Here is a 10,023-nt window from a genome sequence, read left to right on the forward strand (position 1 = left end):
TTGTTTTGTATTAACAATAGCAGCATAATAACACCTAAGAGTGGAAGATTTCAAGCAGCAGAATTTTATATCACATATATGTACACCTGCTATCCTGATCTCAAGCATTCCCTAAAGACTGTGAGCTGTTCCCCTGCTCCAAATTGTCCCACCCTTCTGGCTCTGTCTGCCTGCCTTGCTTTTAACAGTCTTTCACCTGCTTACAGCATCTGTCCTTGTAATTTGTTGTGTTCATCAATTTGCTGATCTCCTACTGCTGTGTTCACAAGAAAAGCTATTCCAGTGAGCTTGGTAATGACTTAAGTTTAAAACACCCAAGTGAATACCCCTTTCTATCAGTGGTATTAGTAGATCTGTAGTCTTCTGCCCCTGTCATAGGCCCTGCTTATTCTTCCAGTGTGCTGTTACACTAAATTGACAGATTTATACAGAAATACACCAGTAACAGGCACACAGTCATACCCTATTCAGAAAATAACAAAGAGCAGCTGTGATACAGGAAGAGCTGGTAATGCTAACCTGAAATTGCTGGATCATTCTCTTGTCATTCTTTAACTTGAGAAATGCAATAACAAAATGACAACTCCTTTGGGCTGAATTTCATGTTTTTCATAGTTAAGAATTTTCTGTTAAATAGGAGTTTTGACTTCAGAGTCCAATCCCAGAACTTGATTCTTTTAGAGAGAAAGAGAAATTGAATGTTGAAATAGAAACAGGCAGGTAAAACAACCAGAAGCTCTCCTGGACCTGTAAGTGTAATGTTGGATTTTCTACTCCAGACTCTGCCCATCTGACTAATATGTTTGTATATAGTTATAGAAATATGTTAAGTTTCATAGATTCATAGTAGGTTAAGGGGCTGGAATGGACCTTAGAGATCATCTAGTCCCAACCCCCGACCCCAGGGGGGACATCTCCCACTAGACTAGGATGCTCAAGATTTTATCCAACCTGACCTTGAACACTGCCTTGGTGCATCCACAACCTTCCTGGGCAATCTGTGCCAGTGTCTCACCACCCTCACATTGAAAAACGTCTTCCTAATATCTAATCTAAATTTCCCCTCCTTCAATTTGAACCTGTTACCCCTTGTCCTATCACTGCAGTTCCTATCAAAGAGTCCCTCTCTGGCTCTCCTGGAGCCCCTTCAGAAACTATGAGGTCTCCATGCAACTTTCTCTTCTCCAGGCTGAACAGTCCCAGGTTCTTCAGCCCATCTTCATAGGGGAGATTCTCCAGTCCTCTTAATCAGCTTTGTGGCCTCCTCTGGACTGGCTCCAGCAGTTCTATGTCCTTCTTATTGGTGGGACACCAGAACTGTATGCAACATGTAACTTATATATGTATATACTTATAGAAATAATCCTTTAATCTGCATAATTTGAGTACATCCACTGTTTTGTCTACTTTTTAATCTTTTTTTTCATGTATGAGAGATGCTCAAAATTATACAGTCAGAAAAGCTGACCTGTTACACATTTCACATGTGTAACATAGGAGTGAGTGCCAAAGGTTACACCAGTTGTTCCATTTGCACACACTGATGTTTGCAAAACATGGCCATAACATTTTCTTTGATCACTGTAATACATTTTGCATGCACACTGATATCAGCAACAGAATACACTGCCGTTGTAACCAAGGGACCTTACATACAGTCCCTACATAGCCCTTTCAATAATAAGCAGAAGTAATCCAAGTTACTACCTGACTGGAAGATCTCCAGAGAACAAGCTCAGGAACTGGCATGGGTGATTTGATAGATTGTACTTTACCATCAAAGCAGACTGAATGAGCATCTGAGATCTCTATACTGAAAAGTTTTGTTCTGAGGAAGGCACTCACTGTATTTTAGATAAGACATAAAACTGAGGGCTTTGCTGCTTGTGGTCATCGGAGATCTTAAACTACTTTTGTAGTGTCAGCACTAATACTGTGGCCAAGAGCTACACTTGTCATTTCTTTCCACCTGCTGAAGTGCCCCAGCTCTTTCAGTGGTATATAGACCCTTTTCTACTTCAAACTCTAAGCTCGTGTTCAAAATCATCCACCATTAAGCAGCTACTGTGCTCCTTCTTGGGGTGGGAGCCCCTAACTTTTGGGGGTACTGTATAACATTTAATATTTCATCCTTCAGCATCCTCTGAAGGAAGGAGACATAAAAAGCCAGATGAGTATGTGAATATATTTATATAAGGTGAACACCTCTCAAGGCTGGCAGCAGTTTAAATCTCAACCAGAGCTTTGCAGGAGACTCACAGTTGTGATATAAGCAAATTTTCTGAAACTTTGACATTTTTCCTTCCCTTCCCTCAGAGGATAAAATAGGTCATTTCTAGGTATGAGTGTGAATTTCGTGGTTTGGTCACTTTGCACAGAATCCAGTTCCATGGTGTCACTGGCAACCGCATCACACTTCCTTGACTATAACTCTATCTTCAATGTAATTTTTGTTTCTTCTTTACACCTCTGCATCAAAGTGCTTCCTAACCTCAGACTAGCTTTCCAGTCTTTCTGGAGTTCATTCTTCCAAAGTCACCATCACCACTAGGGAAATGAAGAGAAGGAGTGGGACAGGAAGATGGTAGCTGGTAGTTTTCTTTTACTGGACGTGAGAGAGATGAAAGCAGTGCCCTAGTTCAGTGGTCATTGACAAACTGCTGCCTGTTTTCTTGGTCTTTTTTTAAAGTTATTGTAACTGTTTGGATTTTTCAAGAAGAGAAGATTGGATCCTTGTGGGTATTTTCTCATTGCATGCATTGAGTTCTGTGTATTTAAACCGTATCTTATTGAACTTTTGGACATTGTGTCCTCCTGAAAAGCATAACCTCACAGGAAGCCCTTCCAAGCATCCAGCAATAATGAAGTTTTAGCTATCAGGTAACTGATACTCAGGTTTCATTCTGCAGGTATTCTGCCCTTTCCAGTTATTTCTTTATTTCTAATGGAAATAAACATGGAATAGCTTTCTTTGCAAGAAGGAGTAGCAATCCTTAGCAGTAATTACTTGGTTGGAAACTTAGACAGATACTTAAGAACCTTACTTAAGTGGAATACATGATGGAAGACATCCAGGAAAATCTATTGGCAGCTCAGATTGTACTGTGTAGTGTTAGAAGATTTAAGTCTCTCCAGAGATGCTTAAATCTCAACTAGATTCGACAACTGCAGCATCTGCTGCAGCTCTTGTTAAAATTAAATAAAGTAAAAGATTAAAAAAAGATAAAAGTCAAATAAAGATAAGATACTAACAAACCATGCTAAGGTGCAGTATCAATACTCAAATGAAAGATGAAACTGGCAGAATCTAGGAAGAGAACAAGAGAGGTAGCTGAAATCATATCAGAAGGAAATGTCACCAATGTCAGTCACTAGGCAAAGATTTTCAAATAGCAGGTGCATGGGGTATTGGCAACAGAACAAGAAAAGTTCAGCTGTGACTCAATTTCACTGGGAAAGAGGGAAAATTCTTGATACAATGAACACAATGAAAACAGTTATGTTTCAGGACTGTCATCCATGTTTTTTGTGCATCTGGATCATATTTTTCTTGGAGCACAAGTAAAGATTAATCCTCACTTGAAGCCCGAAGAACTCAACAGAAGTCTTTCAACTGACTTCAGTGGGTTTTTCACCAAGCCTGTGACAGGCACACCATGTAAGCAGAAGCCTTAAATGAGAATCAGATTAATACTTTGGCTTGCAATGCTGTGGACACCTTTCCTAGCATTTTGGATGGGGAAGCAAAAATATTTGTATTCAAATATTTTGCTTTCGTGCAATGCTCATGAGGCAAATGCATTGTTAGTGACAAAACCAACACCAGAACCAAGAAACAATAGGGCCTGGGAGGGATGTGACCCTATCAGAGCTAACCCATTCATTTAATTTAAACCTGGATCATTTGCCAGAGTGCCCAGTGCCAGGCATTAATAAACCCTCCATGCCCACTCATCAGGAGGCTGCCACAGGGACTTAAAATACCAGTTTCAGAAGCTAAGAGGTTTCATGGTATTTTTCACTATAGTTTTACCTCATTCAGCAGTGTTTAAATTTCTTTTGGGCTTTCCATGAGTAGGCACTGACCCAGTATTTAGCCTTTAATGAAGAACAGAAGCATTAAATCCTCTAAAGTTTTCCAATAAAGAAGTGAGCCATTACTGAAATTCACTCATTTTATCCTAATAACATTGCATTTCCTGCCAATAGCTTAAAATATGCTGTTATTCTGCCTGAAAAGAAAAAAGGTCCTAACTCTAAAATAAGACTCTGGAAATGATATAATATAAACATGTGCTGACATTAATTACTGTAATATTTATGTATAAAACAGATGGTAGTGCTTTCAAAAATGTGTGAGCAATGATCAGAATGAATTCATTAGGCATTTATACTGCTGTCATGTACTCGCATAGGTGTTGCCTTGGACCTTGCTATATGCTAAGGGGCTCTTTCTTTTTCAGTGAGGTTTTACCAAACAGATGGAAAACATTATTAACTACTGTTTTCCTTTCTTGTCAAAGATGTTTTGTCTAATCATCGCTATAATTACACATCCACATTGTAGTAAATCATGCTGTATAAACATTTAGAACAGAGTGGATTATTAGGGTGAAATGCAAAGTATTCCAGACATTAAAACAAAACAAACATGGACTGGGCTCTGCTGAATAATAACAATTTTTAACATCAAGGACAGACAAAACATAATTTAATAGCTTTGGCTTTTCTTTCTTCCATTTATGTCCCATTATTCTATATAGAGTGTATCCTGGGTGCTTTCAAATGCCTCCCTCTCCTTTCTTTGTGTGAATATTTCAGTGAGGAGACATTTTCCTTTCCACAGCAGCTTCCTTCCACATCTTGGTGCCACTGTTTTCTCCTATCTGTTTCATATATGACCACAAAAGCATTCAGGAACAAAATGGATAACAATAAAATCTAATGAGGGTCCTTTTTTCCCTTAAGATGGCCATGAAATTTCCATTCCAGTTGAAGCAAGTGTGTCTGATGAGGGTAACCAACTACTGTGGGACCAGAGCTGCGGTACTCACTTTTTCCACCTGCAGCTCCACATCTGCCAGGTTCAGAAGCACAAAATATTGGCATGAGCCAATGCCTTTCTGTCAGGCTTGTGACTCCACTCAAAGGCTCTTGCTGACTTTGGGTCACAGCTGCAGCTTGGGAATGGTGGCATGGGTGGTGGTTCAGCACCATTCACTCTTGGCCCTATTTGGCCAAGCAATGAGTGCAGTGGGGATGCATTTGATTTAACATGTCTAGTGTAGGTGCTTATATTTGTGCTAGTCATCCTTTAAAGTCAGTGCAGAAATAGGAGCTTTCATGGCACTGGATTAATTGACTGTACTGACAGAGGGAATTCTGATCTGATGCCCACATCTTTCTGCTTCAAGGTGCTCTGAACTTGGTCTGCTTGAAGCTAATATCTTCCCATGATCCCAAAGGCTTCTGAATATTGTCTTACAATGGCAGAAAATCGAGTTATTCTCCTTCTGTAGGCATCATGAAAGGCATCTGTTCAATTGTTACAGACAACATCCGGATTCCATCAGAGACTGGGAGAACATTTATTGCATCTTACATATGGTTCCCACTTGGAAAACAACAATATCCTAGCACTGTGCACAATTTTAGGACAATTTTCACATCTTCTTTTCTCAGAGTCAGTCTGCATCAATATTTTCCCCTTCTAACTGAGTTAAAGGTTATTGCACCAGCTGTTTGTTGCAAGATCAAAAATTTATGATAGCTATAGGAGCTATGGCCAGACACTAAAATACAAAAAGGTTTCATTTGGTTTAGACCTCTTCTGCATACTTTTGCATCCTAAATAGAATTTTGGAGTGTCCTGCTATTCCTGAAAAGACACTACAGACAACTGCAGAACTAGCAGAACTATCAGTGATACTGGGCAAATAAAGCTGATTTATAGGGAAGCTGAAATAGTGAAAAAGAAAAACAACAAAGAAAGATATAAGTAGCTCCTATGAAAAGCAAACTAACTATATTCAATGGTAAAAAGAGTCTGTTTGTCCAGAATTGATTCAACAGCTTGATCCCTTGGTCTTCTGTGGTTCAACATTAAGAACTGCTCAAAGGATAAAAATGCTGGAGTCTTTTTTTCTTTAAATTTTCTAATTTTTAAAATTTTGTTTTAAATTAAAAAAGCCTCAGGAAAGCCAGATGTAAATTTTATATTTTCAAATAAATGAGTGTAATTTTCCTCTTTGTATCAGCCCTGCTTTTATTCCTATTTAAAAAAAATTAAGCAGTACAAAGCAACTTTTTACTGCTTTTCTGTTGGAAGTTGATAATGGCTTAGATTTTATCAGCAATGTTCTCTTTGTTGTAATTGGTGTGCTGCCTGAGGAAAACCAAAGGTACAGAGCTGGCTATTTCTACAAGCTGATTGCAAAGGCTGCGACAAACTGTGAGAGTTAGGGCTTGATTAGTGCCTGCCAACAAAGGCTGCAACAAACTGTAAGAGTTAGGGCTTGATTAGTGCCTGCCACAATACAGAAACTCATGTAAATTGTTACTACATCAAAAGGCTGATAATCAGTAAATCCTTTATACCTCCCCACAGATGCAACTTTTTACAGCTTCTGCAGGGCATACCTCAAACCTGACCTCCTCAGCTCTCCTACATGGGTGGCAGAGGGTTTACTCAGCTTAGTTTTGCTGTGTTGAAATGACCCTGCAGTACTACCATGCTATTAGCTGGCAAGGCAGTAGGTGTTTAATGTTGCTCTTTCAAAGCACATTAAGGCCACTGCAACTTTCCTGGCTCAGGGGATGCATTTCCAGCTGCTGCTTCACTCTGCCAGTACTGTGCAAGGACAGCCCATGTGCTCACCCCCTGTGCCCAACACTGCACTGAGGTGAGGCTGACCAGATGACAGCTCCCACTTAAATGCTGGTGCTGTTAGGATCAGGCTGTTTGCAGTGGCACTCGTAGGGCTGTACACTCTAACCTTTCAAGAAATGGTGTTATGGGCAGCCATGTCACTTATCTCTACTAATAGCAATGGTGGGGCTTGGCACATTGTTAAATGCTGTTAAGGACTGCCATGTCACTTATCTCTACTGATAGCAATGGTGGGGCTTGGCACATTGTGCTGTCTGGAAAAAGGAGGTATTCAGAATGTCTTTATGAAGAACCAGTGAAGTCATGAAAGGAAAAGCCAAGGAGTGTCACACCTGGTACACAAATCCATGCCACAAGAAGTCTTCCTCAAGCTATGAGAAAGTCAAAGACAAAACTAGACCTCTGGTTGCTGTGAAGCCTGTTGTATTGGAATAGGCTGGAGAACTGTCGGAGTAAGTCTCATACCACATTTTAAAGCTGACATCAGTGAGCTATCAGAGCTATCAAGGGCACTGGGACTGACTGATAACAGCAGGTCCTCATTCCTTACCAAACGTTTTTGACACAAAGTCTGCAGCAGAAGAAAAAATCAGCCCTAACTCCTCAACTGGCCACCCTGATGGGAAGCCTCCTCTAGTAAGTACTGTTCTTGTACCACATACTGGAGCAAATGGTCTGTAGACCCTTCTGGAGCACACACCTAGTAACAATTTTCCTGTTACTGTGGTAAAAGGATTTCTAGGATGCCGCTGGACTTTTCCATTTATAAGGTCCTAAGAGGTATGACGATGACATATGATGGCAAATATTATAATATATGACTGCTGTTTAGGCTTTTTTTTTGTGCTAGCTGGATACAGTTGTTTTGAGCAGACTTGAGCCACTAATAACCTTTTCAATGTTGAAATCATATTAGGGAGGTATCACTTCAAAATGTGTTGTGAAAATGCTGTCTGGCTTTTCCCTTCCACAGACCTCTCCTCATTTCTTTCTGTCAGCTGTCAGCCATAAACTCCTCTTCAGTGCACTAACTTCAATAATATTACCTTATACTGAAAATATATTCAGGGTTGTGATAATGAGACATAATTTCAGCTTGCTTGTTTAATAGTTGGACTAGTGTCCTGCTTCTCAACAGAGAAGGGCAGGGAGTTGAGTGTAAAAAGACTTATCCTGATCTCACAGCTGACCCAGCAGGGACCTTCTCTGTGGCCTGAGTGAATGTAGGAAAGAAATGGGAGATATTGAGTTAGGTCCTGGGAATGACAAGGAGACAAACAGCCTTGACTGAAAACATGCTCTGACAGCACCTTCCTGCATTCATGGCACATGATTTACAGCCTGTACAGTGCAGGTGCTATGAGCAGCTCCTTCCCACTCAGATTATGAAATTCAGAGAAGAGAGTATTCTGAGAAAAAAACTTTGAATTTCCATTCCTAGAAAAGGGCTTATGCTTTGTCATTAGACTTTTTGAGTTTCCAGAAGGATGGCAGGAAATAAAGCTTGGGGTGAAAGTCAGTACGCACACTTTAAGTTGGTTAGCTCCTTACTGTAGGAAGAACCTGGCAAATTTTCATCTGGTAACCAGAATTATCTCAGCAGTGAGGGGGCCCCACCCAGTGGGTGCTGCAGAGGTGAGCTCAGCACCCACAGCTGCTGAGTTCCACCACTTCACTGTCATCAGGGAGCTCTGCAGGCAGCATCGCTGCTGCTACCAGGTCTGCAGCAGAGACCTTTGATACCAGCTGAGGACCTCAAAAGCAGAACTGCAGAGAAGGCAAGTGGCCTAAAAATATTCCAGTATCAGTGTCCAGTCAATGTGCTCTTTCCTAGTATTATCATTACTGTTTCTCTAGTGTTCCCACCATTGATGGGGTATGGACTAATACCACTGAGAACAACACTACAAACCCCAAACGTGGTAGGTTTGCTCTATTGCAAAACTTGTGGCAGAATGCCAAATACATCACTAGAGACTGACAACTCCAATAGTATTTTCTCCATGCCAGCCAGCAAAAGATCAATAGCAGTGCTAGTTATCAAAGTAAGCAGAGATCATAAGAGAGCAGTAAAACAGGGAAATTGTGTGTTTCACCTGTCATTGCTGTTGATTCTGGATGGTTTCCTCTAGTAATTTCATAATGCATTATGAATTTCCATAAGGCAGAGGGCCCAGCACATGCATAAAGAATGTTTGGAATTTTTGCCCATAGGGTTGAATGCTTAATATAGAGGAAAATTTTGATCTATGGAAATACAGGCTGAGATTGCAGTAGAGGACAATTAGCCATCTGGACTCAGGTATTACAGGTTGTCTGGCAAGCTGCAGTGCAGATAACTGTAACATCCACATGTGAGCAGACAGCCCTGTGGCTGCCCCAGCAGCCTCTTCCGCTGTTTAATAACTCTTTAGTTTCAATAAATTGACTCTCAACTTTTGCCAGTGTGAAACCAGGCACAGGTCGTGGCAAATGAGTTGAGAGGCTATCTGTACTTACACTGTGAGTATGCTGAATCTGCAGGAGTCTAGCTTGATTTGCAGACAAATTACACAGGATCAGACTCACACAGCTGCATTTCAATATTTGCACCAGTGTGTCATGGTGCACAGCAGAGCCATTGACTTTTCCCAGCTGCCAGCCAGTGGGAGCACTGCAGGGACAGGACACAATTAGGGAGAAGAAAGGGCTCCTATTGCCCCTCGGCAGCCCCCTCCAACATCCTGTGCTCAGCTTGAAGTTGAGAGCAAAAGGTGAAAGACTCTGTAGTGTTTCTCTGCTGGAAGGACACTTGTCAGGAGATGGGGCTCGTGCCAGGGCTGAGAGGAAGCAACCAGGAAAGAAGCTGCTAGACAGTAATTACAGCATAATCCCAAAGAGCAGACTTTAGACAGAGCAGTTTAGGTAATAGGAAACAATTTATGAACCTATCATGTTCACTTTTCACTAGACTGAATGCTGAGTACATAGACTACATCGTCAGGTTTCTTCACCAACACATGGATACCTACCTCTTGCTGTGATGGAAGGTGATGTGCTGGGCAGCTGGATTTCAGATATGCAAACATATAAAGCACAGGGGAAAAAAAGAGTAAGGATGATACTGTTTATACAATGAAAGCTTCATGAGCTAG

The sequence above is a fragment of the Acanthisitta chloris genome, unplaced genomic scaffold (assembly GCF_000695815.1).
Source record: "Acanthisitta chloris isolate BGI_N310 unplaced genomic scaffold, ASM69581v1 scaffold6028, whole genome shotgun sequence".
Taxonomy (NCBI): Eukaryota; Metazoa; Chordata; class Aves; order Passeriformes; family Acanthisittidae; genus Acanthisitta; species Acanthisitta chloris.